This window comes from Nicotiana tomentosiformis, chromosome 12 (assembly GCF_000390325.3).
Source record: "Nicotiana tomentosiformis chromosome 12, ASM39032v3, whole genome shotgun sequence".
NCBI classification, from domain to species: domain Eukaryota; kingdom Viridiplantae; phylum Streptophyta; class Magnoliopsida; order Solanales; family Solanaceae; genus Nicotiana; species Nicotiana tomentosiformis.
Genome location: NC_090823.1, coordinates 42,133,395 through 42,149,230, shown reverse-complemented (window position 1 = coordinate 42,149,230; position 15,836 = coordinate 42,133,395).

Genomic DNA, 15,836 nt, shown 5'->3' with positions numbered 1-15,836 from the left:
ATAATTTCCCTCCTAACAGAAGGATACAAAACTAACTTTATTCTATAACCACATTTCTAATATCACATGAAGAATACCCATATTAAATAAGTCAGATACACATGGAGGGAAATAGAAGACTAAGCTTTACTACTAGGGACTTGAATACTTTGGATCATATTCAAAGGAATAGGTAAGGAACACACAACCTAGATATGCAACAAACAAGAATAGATACTTCTCCATTGGCAGACTAGCTATGGGTTGATTAACTTAGGTCTTACCATCAACACATGTATAGATTAACAATTCTACTTGAGACCTTCTAGAAGCATTAGTAAAGGTTCAGACAAACAGTTACAACTAGCAGCTCTTACAGAGGTTATTAGAGATATCAGAACCATGATCAAAACTCTTAATATGACTATAGATTCAAATTTTTGAACATGGAATTCTTAAGGTGCTCAACATTTCATAACAGTATTAACCTTAAACAAACTATTATGTTCAAGCAATATCAAATAAGAACTTCTCATAAGTTTTAAGGATCAGATTCAGTTCAGATTGGCAGTAAAGAGACGACTAAGTACGGTTTAAAGAAAAAGTATGGGATCTTGAAGCCAAACAAGGGAACATTTAAAATTAACTATGCACAGATACTTTAATGATCTTAGAAAGGCAGAGTAAGCTTTACCTATTATAGAATCAAATCATCAATGCCATAAAGGGAGGGAGTTATAGACAAGGGAATGATTATACTAAACAGGTTTAACTCAAGTGTATAGGCTAAAATTAGCATCTGAATATAAAGCAGTCATATTTAACAGTTATCCCCCAATTATAACAAGAATGACTATGCCCCGTTTTTATGAAAAACAATAGGAGAATAGTCGAATGTAAGCTTCACAAAGTCAGCAGTGTCACAAAGGAATTTTAACAACAAAATAACTAAGAGTTCAAACTTGAAGATAGCAATGAGAACAGTTATGTCAAACTTAACCATATAACTAAAGGCTTTATCTATAACCAACTAACTAAAGGCTTTAACCATATAACTAAAGGCTTTATCTAGACATGAGAACAGTTATGTCAAACTTGAAGATAGCAATAACTATGTTAGTTTTATGAAAGACAACTTGATAACAACAAAATATAGGCAAAAAGGGTCATTGAAGTTCATAGGAGTTCACCCTAACAACACTGCTTCATATGGGTACAACCAGTTGTTAGATATAAGTGCAAGATTGTCACAATGACAACTCAGAAGCTATTCTCAGAATTAACAAACATTGACATAGAGAAGGAAATCATTTAATCACTTAGATTTTTTCATGTTTTAGTTAAATGGTGAGGATGTAAACTATGAGCTTTCAAGTTTTATCCTAATTAGGATTATCAAACAGTGATCACGACTACAGAGCAATAACAACAACAACAACAACCTAGTATAATCCCACTAGTGGGGTCTGGGGAGGGTAGTGTGTACGCAGACCTTACCCCTACCATGAGGTAGAGAGGCTGTTTCCAATAGACCCTCGGCATCCTTCTCTCCAAGAACTCCCCACCATGCTCTTGGGGTGACTCGAACTCACAACCTCTTTGTTGGAAGTGGAGGTTGCTTACCATCAGAGCAACCCCTCTTATCATGACTACAGAGCAATAAAATGTAGGAAAACCGTGTATGGAGATAAAGATCACAATAAAGGTCACAATAGAACTATTGACAGAAAATCTAAAGTTTTAGACAAGCATAGAAGTCATTAAAGCACATTAGGAAAGTTTAATCATAATGTATGTCTCAAAATCATCAAAGTTACATACAGTTCAATCAACACCATTTAAAGATACTTAGGAGCATAACAAATGATCACAGATAAACAACATCTTATCACAAACTAAAAATAACATTTTTAGTGCTAGTGACAGACATTATAAACTAATACAATTAGAAGACATCAGCATGTTCATAGCATTTGAGTAAGACAACTAAAAGAGAGTAGGGTGAAGGTATACTGAGAATTGCAATTGTAGCCTTTAGTCTTTCAATCCCTTTTTGAAATTAATTTAAATAAACTTAACAATTTCAATAAAAATATAGTAAAATTATAACTAATAATTATTTTAATTAATTATTTGTAAAAATACTTTATTTTCTAAATTCTAACACTAATTTTGAATTTATAGCATAGTATTCTAATTAACTAGAAATTAAAGATTAATTTATTAAATTAACTATATAGTCCTATGTGATCTATTTAAAAGTTATTTCAACAATCTTAAAATAGTGAGTATATTTGTAATTACATTATATTAATACTACGTGATTAATTTTAAAACTAATACTTAATTCATTTGTAAAAATAGGTATTTATTGATAGAAAATACTTTCAAAAATATTAATTTTAAATAATTAAGTATAAGTAAATTAATTTTAAAAGGGAGGGTCAACATTGGCCGTCAACACATAGAAACGGGGTTGAGCCCAACCAGGCTGACCTCTACCTCTCGGACGACCTCTCCCTTTCTTGCCTCCACCTCTAATGGCCTTACCACCATCCCGGGCTGCCTGACCCCTGCTGAGCCACACATCTCTGAAATCTGAGACAGTACCTCCTGATATGACCCATACCTCCACACTCAAATCACTCTCTCGACTGTTGTGGCTGCCGAATCTGAGACTGACTCTAACGGCCTAGATAACCACTGTGATAGCTCTGAATCGATGGTGCACTGATGGGAGCTGAATGTGCTCTGTTGTTTGGCTACTCAGGACGAGACCCATACGAACCACGACTGCTCAAAGCACTGGCCTGATATGATGGCCTCTACCAAAGGAACCTCGCCCTCCAAATGAGGTACCACCGAAACCACCGAAATGACGAGTCTTAGAAGTCGCCTCTCTGCCCTGACCACAAACCCTCTCGATCTAAGTAAAAATCTCTACTACCCGCTAGAAAGAAATATCATCTTGTGTCTCTATGGCCATCTGTAACATGATACCAAAAGAAAGGCCATCAATAAATCTCCTCACCATCTCCCTCTTAGTAGGGATCAAGACAACTGCATGGCAAGATGAATCCACAAATCTGGTCTAGTACTGGGTAACAGTCATGCTACCTTGCTGGAGGCTCTCAAACTAACTGCGGTACTCCTCTCTTGGAGTAAACGGAATGAACGTCTCCAAAAATAGCTGGGAGAACTGATCCCAAGTGAGTGAAGGTGACCTTGCTGGTGAACCACGAACATAGGCCCGCCACCATCTATTGGCAAAGCCATACATCTGAAATAATATGAAGTCAACTCCATTGGACTCCACTATACCCATTTTGCGCAACACCTTGTGGCAACGGTCAATGATATCTTGTGGGTCCTCAGAAAATGTGCCACCAAAGTAAATAGAAAGTAAATTAGTGAACTTGTCCAATCTATTCAACCCTTCTGGCGACATAGCGGGCCTCTCCATGGGCTGAGTAGCTATGACAGGCTGAACTACTCCAACTGCGGGGACTGCCAAAGTCTGATATATGGGAGCCATCTACTCCGGAGTGTGGGTAGGAGGAGTCTGGGCTCCTCCCCCAACCTAAGAAATGGCTGGTGCTATAGGAAATGCACCGGCCTAGGCCACAATCTCCATAAGTCCAACTAAGCAGACTAGAGTGTCCTGAAGTACAGAAGTGGTATCAACACCTCTGGGACCTGAGCTGGTCCAATTTGTATGGCTGGAGAAGGGATCTACTCCTCCCACTAGATATGAGGCTCTGAAATAGGTGTTGCTACGCGTGCACTAGGCTGAGCTCTGCCCCTGCCTCTAGCTCGACCTGAGCCCCGGCCCCTACCCCTGTAGTGGCTGCAACCTGCGGCTCTGGCTCCGACTCTGGTGTGAATGTTGTGTGTGACCTTGCCATCTGCGATAGAACAAGGATAGAATTATTCAAACATCTGTGATAGGATAAAGTCACAAGATAGAGAAAGAAATAAATTAAATTTTTCTAAAGTTCTATAGCCTCTAGAAAATAAGTACAAACGTCTCTGTAGCGATCCTCCAGAATCTACTAAGCTTGCTCTTGACTCGTGAGACCTAAAAAATCCCAATCGCAGGGTCGTGATGGAGCCTAACATCCCCTTGCTAGGCAAGCCAAGATTTCCACAACTAATCATTTTAAAACTAATTTGAAATCAATTTAATAATAAATAAAGTTGTAGAAATCCAGAATAGATATAATATCCCAAACAATGACTAATCAAAACCCAGAATCATGTGTCACAAGTAAAAGAGCATACTGGGAATGCTACAAATAAATTTCTGATTGAAAATAAAACTGTTAGAAATAAAATAAACAGTAGAACTAGATAAGGAAGGGGATTTCAGGGATGCGACCGACGTGCAGATATTCTTCAAGTCTCCATGAAAGAAAGTTAATCTGAGCGAGCCACCACTAGATGTTGCTGGTAAAAATGCCAGAATCGGCACAAGAAGTGCAAAAGTGTAGCATGAGTACAACCGACCCCATGTACTCTATAAGGGCTGAGCCTAACCTCGACGAAGTAGTGACGAGGCTATAACAAGGCACCTACTATAAACTTGAACGAATATAAAGGAAATAACGACAAAACAGAGAAAATATCTATAACATGAAAACAAAAACCGAAAATATAACTGAGGCCCCCAGAATAACCTCAATGTCCAATTGTCTCAATACAACACGGACACGGAAAACAACAGCTCAAACAGTTAAATATGTCTTCTCTGTTGCGGCACCCCATATATATATATATATATATATATATATATATATATATATATATATATATATATATATAACAAATCTTTTCCGTTGTGGCGCGCAACCTGATCCACATTATAAATATAAATACCGTTGCGGTGCGCAACCCGATTCCAAGCCGTAATACCAATATTCGTTGCAGCATGCAACCCAATCCCATATAATAATATCAATAACCATTACGGTGTGTAGCCCGATCCCACACAATAATAATATAAATGTACATCTATAACTAACTACGATGTATCTCAAACAAAACACAATAAAAGGAATTACATAATTAAAGACATAAAGCGGATAAAAGTAGCTATCTACTAACACATAAGGTCAAAAGGGAAGTAAAGACAGTCAATAGATAAATAGATGAATACATGGAAATAGTTAGCAATTAAGGCATGTAACAGATAAAGGCAAGAATTTAAAATGTAAAGGCAAGTAGCAATTAAAGCATTTAACAACTAATAACAGGGATTATATGAAGGCGTGAAATAATTGAAATAAATAAATAGATATCCCAACCCGCATGCTTAACCTGTGACTATGTATATATACTCGTCACCTTATATATAAGCCATCTCCACACATAAATCAAGTAGCAAATAAGCCAACCAAGTTCTAATTCCCTCAAGTCAAGGTTAATTGCAACACTTACCTCTTTCCGCAATCAAATAAACACTCAACCTCGGTGTTTCATTTAGAACTTGCCTCCAAACAAATGAAATCCAACCAAATATAGTCCAAACAATTCAAAATAAGCTTTGAAACTACCGACAAGTGAAAGAGATTCAATTTTTGATAAAATTAGAAAAAGTCAACAAAATTCAACCCAGTCCCACTTGGTCAAAACTCGAGATTCGTACCAAAACTTGGGTACCGGGTATGTAAATTATTACGAAATCCAACCTCAATTTGAAGTCTAAATCATAATTTGGCAAAAATCCTAATTTCTACCCAAACCCCCTAATTTCTACTATAAAATTCATAGATTAAGGATAAAAATCAATGGATGATTATGAAAATACATCAAAACTCTTTAAAATTTACTAACCAATGAAGTTGGGATGAAAATTTCCTCAAAATCTTCCTTAGTCTGAGCTCTAGCTTTCAAATATGGTGTTGAATGCAATAATCCCGACTTTCATCTTTAAAAATAGTTATGCATCAGGTGTCCTTCGCGTTCGTGAAGAACACATGCCTTTTGGCGGCTTCTTCCTAGTCAAGCCTTCACGTTCGCGATGAAGAGCCATTAGCGCTCCCCCAAACTATCCCCAACACTACGCGTTCGTGAGTGGCCGGCCGCGTTCGCAAAGGTCTGTCCCTCCAAGACTTCGCATTCGCGAGCCTGGCCTCACGTTCGCATAAAACAACCAGCCACATCCCCATTTTCCCCCTTTGTAATCACGAACCTATAGACACCAGATAAAAAACCAGCAAATCCACAAGTCTATAAATGGTCCGAAACAATTCTAAAACTCAAGATTTCAACTTGAAAACTCATTTTTCACAATCTTTCACAAAAATGCGCTGAAACACACTCAATTCATCCCCGGACCCCAACCAAGCATGTGTACAAGTCCAAAAATATCATATGAACCTACCCGAATTGTCAAAATACCGATCCGAGGTCATTTACCAAGATTATTGACCATGGTCAACTCAAGGTATTTTTAAATCCAAAAATCACATTTTGTTGAAATATTCACGTTAAAACTTTCCGAAAAACACGGACCACACACACAATTCATTTAACGACTAATGAAGCTATGAGAGGTCTCTAAACACACAAAAACAAGGGCTAATACTCAAATCGACCTGTCGAGTCGTCACAATCTGTTCTTTGATTATTTTGATGATTTATCATATGATTTCACTTCCTTTCTATTTATTACTTTGATCTTCCGTTGTTAACTATATATTCTGCACAAGTTATTTGCTTTTGTAAGTGTCTTGACTTGAATATCGTCACTACTCCACCGAGGTTAGTCTTGATACTTACTGGGTATCGCTGTGATGTGCTTACACTAGGCTTCTGTATATTTTTGTGCAGATCCAAGTATTTCGAAATGTGTCGGCATTAGATAGATATTGAGTTTTTCAGGAGACATCAAAGTATACTTGTCATTCCACTTGTAGGCCTCGGAGTCACCTTCTATTGTCTTTCATTAATACTATTTATCTTTATTCCAGAACAATGTTCTCATTATATATATCTAGTAGACTTAGTAGAGCTTATGACTTTGTACTACTGTTTTTTGGATTGTATGATTAAATGATCATTTTCAGCTATGTTATGTCGTTTATCATATTTTATTTAATGGTTAAATAGTTTAAATCTATTAATAATGCGGCATGTGTTAGGTTTACCTAGTCCTAGGAATTAGGTGCCATCACCATTCTTGATGTGAGATTTTGGGTCGTGACACTCCCATTAAGAGTTAAGTTGGTCTCATCCTTCAATTCTACAGATAATATTACCACCTGAATTATTTTATAATTTGATTTATTTTTTTTTAATTTGTTCTCCATAATATGTTTTCATGCACTTTTTTATACTTTTTATTAATTATTTTTCTCCCCTTTTATATAATAAAAAGTAACTGATATAATTTTTATTTATTTAATTACTTTTAAAAACATTATATAATTGATAAAGTATTTTTTTCTTTCTTTGTTTCATAGTTTTCTTTGTCTTTATATCAATTATAAGAAAACCCTATATAGTGTGTTTTTTAAAGCTAATATACCACTGAGCTGGGCGCTTAGTGGTGCTTTTTATTAACAATAACAACATCAAAATACAAAGTGTCAGGAGGTCTCATAAAGTGAATAAGAGTAAAGCATGAAAATACATCAATCATATTACCAAAGTTGAGAAAATTAGTCAACTTTGGTATGGCTCGGGCATAATTGATTCCAATTGCACCGGCTACTTCACATATTGGGGGAGTAGCTTAGACTCCTGTTTCCCGTACACTAGAGCAGCCAGCTCATGATTATTAGCCATTAGGTATTGTAACGGTAACCCCTGTAGTTGCAGTTCAGCCTGAGGTAGGGCCAGTTGTGTCAGCTGCGGGGCAGAGGAGTTTTGAGAGGTTCTAGAAGTTCCATCCTCCCATGTTCAGTGGAAGGGCTTCTCAGGATGCACAAGATTTCATGGATTAGTGTCACCGCATTCTGCATACTATGGGTACGGTGTAGACGAGCGAGGTCGACCTTACTACTTTTTAGATGATGGAGCTGCCATATAGGTGGTGGCATACTTATTAGGCGAGCAGGGCAGCTGGCACAACACCACTTACTTGGTCCCAGTTCCCTGATCGTTTCTTGAGAAAGTTTGTTCCGCAGACCCACAAGGATGAGTTTCCAGCGAGTTCGAGCAGTTGCACTAGGGGTGTATACTTGTGCCCGAGTATGTGTCATGACCCAAAATCCAACTAGTCGTGATGGCACCTAACCCAAACCGTTACGTAAGCCAATTACCAACTATCCCATTCCAATAATAATTATTAAAGAAATTTAAGTAAATAAAGGTCTTAATCTTATACAATCCCCAAGAATTAGTAGTACAAATCATGAGCTTCTAAGAATAGAGTATACAAAGCAGAAATGAAATAATACACAGTCTGTTTGAATAGTACATAAACAGAGCTTTTATAAATCTAAGGCTACCATGAACAAGAGGCAGCTATAACAGGAATGCAGGTACATCTTCAAATCCCGCAACCATCGAGCACAGCAACAACAACAACCAATATCTGCACGCAATATGCGGAAGGGTAGTATCAGTACAACCGACCCCATGTACTGAGTAAGTAACAAACCTAGCCTTAGGTCGAAAGTAGTGACGAGCTTCTATCAAGGTCGAGTCCAAAACCACTAGTCCAAAACAACATAAAGCAAATAATACCAGAAGTAACTCAATGATCAAATGCTCAACAAAAACAAGATTTCTAAAAACTCATTCTGCCTTTCAAGAACATCAATGAAAACCCAAACCATTTACCGAAGTTGCCAAAACTATGAATAAGTTTTAAAAACAATAATTTTTCCAAAAATCCTCTCAATAATAAATGAGATGTTTTATTTTCTTTCCAGATAACCAGTGAAAAACAAATGCATCACTATGCCCATATGTCAACATGTGTGAGAAACCATAAATGATGTGATACCGTACAGCATGAGAAAAATACATCTTTATGCTTGTATGTCATGTGTGCATGTCAATGCAATGTACCTCAGAGATGAACTCATGTACTCACACTCTCAGAGTACTTAATCTCCCTTTCTCACACATTCCACTCATCATGCCCAATCACTCGGTACTGTATATGGCCAATCCGGCCCAGGGAAGATCCATCCCGGAATATACACATAAACTGATCATCAGTCACTCAGTACCGAGTAGAGCCAATCCAGCCCGTGGAGAATATCCATCTCCAGATATATATACTTCGGACAAGATCCATGTCTAGGGAAGATCCATCTCTCAATAATATCAACTGCGCTCACTGGGGGTGTGTACAGACTCCGGAGGGGCTCCTTCAGCCCAAGCGCTAATAACCTCATGGACAACTCGCGTGCCATAGTATCAATATCAGAATCAATAAGGCCATCGGCCTCACTCAGTCATCAATCTCTCCAGTCTCTATCTCATGGGCTCACAATGTCATGAAAACAACCCAAAAATGATGATATAATGTATCAATAAATAATAACAGAAACTGAGATATGATATGCAATGAAATAAATATGACTGAGTATGAATTTTTAATTTAAAACAAATAATTCACAGCAATATGACCTATGTAGGTCCAATAATACTGGCACATAGCCTCAACATGATTTTGTAATCCGCTTTTCAGCTCAATTCCTTTAACACATAAAACCGCATGGAAAATGCCAAGATTATTTACTACAAAATTTCCGCAGAAACAATTATATCACAATTCCTATAGTGCACGCCCACACGCCCATCACCTAGCATGTGTGTCACCTCCCAACAATTCACATAATACATATATTCAGGGTTCATACCCTCACCTCCACGATTAGAGGAGTTACTTACCTCGAACAAGCTAAATCCAATGTCAAGCATGCTAAACAATGCTCCAGAAATTCCATTATGCGCGTAACAACTCCGGAACGGCTCGAATCTAGTCATAATTAATTTGATTCAGTCCACACAATTATAGGAATTAATTCTATATCAAAATACTAATACTTTTCACAAAATCCGAAATTATGCCCCAAAAATACCTGTGGGGCCCACATCTTGAAATCCAACGAAACTCCCAAAATACGACAACCCATCTAATTACGAGTTCAACCATACTAATTTCACTCAAATCCGACTCTGAATCGGTGTTCAAATCTCAAAAATTCATTTTATGAAGTTTCTACAATTTTGCCCAAATTTCCACCTCAAAGTACTAATCAGATGATGAAATCATTGATATATTCATGTGTATTAACCAAATTCGAGTTAGAATCACTTACCTCGATGAATTGCTTGAAAAACTCACGAAACATTTCCACAAACCTAGCTCCCTAGGTCCAAAATGTGAAATAATACCCCTAAACCCCGTTTAAGTAGTGCACCTCTAATCTTCCACTTCGCGGTCCGTGAAATTTTGGTGTGGTCCACGAAATTCTTGGGACTGCACTGCTAGGATTTATTATTTTGTCCATAACTTTCTCTATAGATGTCTAAATGATGACGTCTTTACCTTTCTGGAAACTAGACACGAAGGGCTACAACTTTCGTTTTTAAATCAGCTCCAAATTCCTTGTAGATCAAAGATATAGGCTTCCGAAATCGGACCAGCAGATCTGCAGAACTTCCAAGCGCGGTCTGCGAAATTCTACCGCGGTCCACAAAATTCCAAGTACCAGAACCATACCTGAGTTCCGGAAATGCCCGGACTCGCTCAAAACTCACCCTGAAACACACTCGAGGCCCCCGGGACCTCAACCAAACATACCAACCAATCCTAAAATACCATACGAACTTAGTCGAACCTTAGAATCACTCAAAACAACATCAAAACACCAAATTACCCTCGGATTCAAGCCTAAGAACTTCTAAATTTACGAATTCCACAACCGATGCCGAAACCAACCAAATCGCGTCCGAATGACCTCAAATTTTGCACACACATCACAAATGACACGACGAACCTACTCCAACTTCCGGAATTCCATTTCGACCCAGATATCATATTTTTCACTGCCGACCGAAATTGTCAAATTTTCAACTTTCCCTAATTCAAGCCTAATTCGACTCCGTACCTCCAAATCATATTCCGGACGCGCTCCGAAGTCCAAAATCACCTAACGAAGCTAATAGAACTATCAGAATTCAAATCCGATGTCGTTTACACATAAGTCAACATCTGGTCACTATTTTAACTTAAGCTTTAAACCTTGGAACTAAGTGTTCCAATTCATTCAAAAACCCTCACCAGACCCAAACCAATTACCACGGCAATTCACACAAAAACTGTAAAGTACAATTTGAGCAGCAAATGGGGAAGCGGGGTTGTAATACTCAAAACGACCGGCCAGGTCGTTACATTTTCCCCCACTTAAACATACGTTCGTCCTCGAACGTGCCAAGAGTTTTTTCCAAGCCACCAAATCACTGTTCCATCTTACCACATATGTACCCGGGGGTGAACCCACGTCACCCTATTCCATATGGGCTTGACAACACAGTACAACTCAAATCGTTGATTTAACTTTAGCCCATAAACCTTGGAAGTTAATTTCCAACCTTTAGAATTTCTTTCAAGACACGAATCTTACATATACACCCTGTATGAGTTTGAACAAGCTGTATCAAGCCATAACCATCACCATAACCACGAACATAATCACCTAACATATTACACAACTCGCATGCTCGTAGCACCATTCCTGATCACAGTGACTACTCCAAAACCAACCAATTACTAGTATTAAACCCATATCGAACCAAAACTCATCCCAAAACCTTCGTACACTGTTGATAATAAAAGAAATACGCAAAATTTCATGACCACCAAGTCACAGATCTCTCTTACCCCAACCAGAATCATAATTGCTTCCTGAGCCGACTTTCAATATCATACTCCCGAATATATCGAAATCAAACCTGATAGAACCCATTCTAGGTCCAATGATCTTATTTTACTAAACACGACTATTCCACATACATGCCGCACCAATATAACTCAAAGCCACAACTCGTGCCATCCGTGCATCAATACGCACTAATTCAAATGTACTCAGTCATGGAAAATGACTCAAATGAGAGAACTGCCCCACCAGATTAACAAGTACCGCCACAACGAAATGCTGAAAATTCATCATACACCGTAAAACCATCTCCCGATTCTAATACAAGGTGCATGCCTTAACATAACTCCGCTGCAATGCGTGACCCCATCTAAACGTTGGTCCATAATATATACCTCGAGCCACCTGCTCAAAATCAAAAACCACAGAGAGGAAAATGACAAATATGCCACACAAAACTTGAAAGAACATAACCAATACGCAATCGATCATGCAATAACCAAATACTCATCACGCTCAAATTCTGCTATAAAGCTCAAATAGAACCGTACCATCTGTGCAAATAACCAATGAATCACAACTCCTCGTAGCATAAATGAGTAACTCATAGATCATTGAGAACACGAATAAGTTTGACATTAACTGAATGACAAATCCCTCAACAATAGCAGTATGTATCCAACCATTTCGGATCGGTGTAGAATACACATCTTAATTGGGCCTACCAATGGACCCCCAAATCAACTCTGGTCATGCATGTCGCCAAACCCAGGTGTATTTCCACAAAGCACCTATAGAAAACCCCCCACATCATAAGCACCCAAAGAACCGATCATATCCATTACCATACCGATCCATCCTACTACCCAGTCGTCTTATTTTCTCCGAGTTTCTTCCGAATTTGTCTTCAGATTGCTACTTCTCCTTGCTAAAATGCCATAATCTTTAGCCACAGCTCACCCCACAAACCTAGCATCGAACCACAATGCCCTACGGCCGATAAGCAATTGTATTCTTCTTATGCACCTTCAAAAATACCACAATTGTAACACTCACTCTGAGAATACCTTATGTGAATTTGAAATTGTTCTTCTTACCTTTCTTATACAAAAATGTAGAATCCATACACAAGTCCGGTGAAATTCTCAATTGCTATATATAAACCTCGAACCTATTGGAACTTTCTTAAGAGTCACTCACTTTGTTCAAATCCAAATTACACCGCCCAAAAGGGCAAAAAGATACCTGCCCCATTAGCACAACAACACTCCAATTTGGGTTTGACCATGGCTTGACTTTATGGATATCAGGTTTAGATTTTGATTTTGGAACTTGGGATAAGTTCATTTTCCTATTTGGAACTTATCTGCAAAATTTGGTGTAATTCGGAGTTCGTTTGATAGGAATCTGACACGTGGTTGTGTTTTTAGAAGTTCTTGAAGTTCATTGTGATTTTCATGTATTTTGGTATCACATTCGCGATTTTGAATGTTATATTGGTGTTTTTATCGTACGAGCGAGTTAATATGACGTTTATGTAGTTGTGGGGACTTTTGGTTTTGAGCCCCGGTGGCTCGGTTGAGTTTCGGACGCGTTTCAGAGTGTTTTGGTTTTGCTGGTGTGTTACTGGTGCCTCAACTCTTGCAAATGCGAGATGCTATTCGCATTTGTGATCCTTGCATTTGCAAGGTGGGGGTCGTATTTGCGAGGTTCACTAGGATTTGTCAAGTTTGCATTTGCAAACACATTGTCCGCTTTTGTGATGGGGGCCTAGGCTAAGTGGGATCACTTTTACGATCACATGATCGCTTTTACGAAAGGCCTCACTTCGCATTTGACTTTCTTTTCTAGAGTAGTCATAGAAAGAGAATCGAGGGGTCTGCTTGCATGAGTGCTCAGGTACGCCTCAAATCGACCTTCAAACCTCCATTTTTCCTTTTTGAAAAGTTTCCACAAAATCCCTCATTTCTTCACTTTAATTCACTGATTAAATGCTAAAAGAAAGATGGAATAAGGATACAACAACAAATCCGAGTCAAAAACACTTACCTTGATCCAACACGTACAAATCCCCTCCAAAATCGCCCAAAACCGAGATCAACAACTCAAAATGTCTAATAATACTCTAATCCTCGTTTTGGAATTATAAAACTTGCTGCCCAGTCATTACACTTCGCGATCGCGGAAAGTCCCTCACTATCGTTAAGAACAAAAATAATCTACAATGGAAAAACTTTCTATGCGAACGCGATGACCAGTCACAAATTTCTACACGATCGTGGACAGCCACACGGATTGCGATGAGCAACGAGTGAAAATTCCCAGGCCTCCTCTACCTTCTTCGCGAACGCGTCCTCACACTCGCGTTCGCGTTAACACAAACACACAAAACTTCATGATCGTGTCCTTCACCTCGCGAACGCGTTGAACAAAACCTCTCCTGCCGGAATTAACCCTCCGTGATCGCGACCCTCTCCTCGCGATCGCGAAAGAGGAAACTAGATACCAAAATATCAGCTAATCCTCAAAGTCCATAATGAGTCCACACTTGATCTGAAACACACCTGAGGACCCTAGGACCCCATCCAAACATACCAAAAGGTCCTAAAATATGATATGCACTTAGTCGAAGCCTCAAATCACATCACACAACACCGAAATCACGAATCACATCAAAATTCAAGCCTAATAAACAAATGAACTTCCAACATCTAAAACTAATGCCAAATCATACCAAACCAACTCCGATTGACCTCAAAATTTTCACACAAGTCATAAATGACACAAACGATCTACTCCAACTCCCGAAACAAGCATCCGAGCTCAGTATCAATAAAGTCAACTCTCGGTAAACTTCTCAACCTTCTAAACTTCCAACTTTCATCAATTAAAGCCAAAATGACCTACGGACCTAAAAGTCCAAATCCGGGCATACGCCTAAGTCCAAAATGACCATACGAAGCTATTGGGACCATCAAAACTCCATCCGAGAAACATTTACCCAAAAGTCAACATCTAGTTAACTCTTTTAACATAAGCTTCCAACCTTGAGACTAAGTGTCCCAATTTACTACGGAAGATCCCCAAACCAAACCAACCACCCCGGAAAGTCACGTAACTACAAGTGAATATAAAATAAGCAATAAACAGGGGAACGATGCTACAATACACAAGACGACCGGCCGGGTCATCACATAGTCACAACAAATCCACAAGACAAGGTAATAGAGGGTCATAAACTCTAACTGAATACATAGATAATATCTAAAAATACAATATTGTTCGGACAGAGAATTTGATAGTATAATTGTAAGAAAAGGACTCCAAGGGACTGTGATGATCAAAACAGCTCAACCTTGAATCCTCATGGACAAAATAAGCTCTCACTTCCTAGAAACGCTACCTGCAATACCTGGATTTGCACAAAATATGCAAAAGTGTAGCATGAGTACACCACGGTCGAAATATAAGAATATAGCTAACAGTGGAAAACAAAGTCAATAAATGAAAACAAAAAGTAAACATGTGATAAAACAACAAAATAATCAAACACAGTTAAAAATACAAGTGCATTAAATTAAGGAAAACAATAGCAATTCAAATCATCAAGTCATTCCAACACAGAAATTACAACAAGAGCCACCCCGAGGTATCACACCACATAATCTCAAATCACCAGTCACAAATCACAAATCTTATACACCTAGCACCTTGTGCCCACACCATCAATCACCTTCGCATGACAAAGACCTCATGCCACAACATAAGTCACACTCGCATGGCAAAGACCTCGTGCCACAATAAATACCACAATGGAACATCAATTACAAACAAAATGTTCAAATTTTTTTTATCAAAAATCAAATAAAATAACATGAAACATTTCTTTATTTAATATTTATAAAAAATCAAATAAAGTAAAGCATGATAAGGATTTCTTTATTTAGAATATATAAAATAAATTCAAATAAAGTAAAGTATGATAACGATTTCTTTATTTAGAATTTATCAAAAATC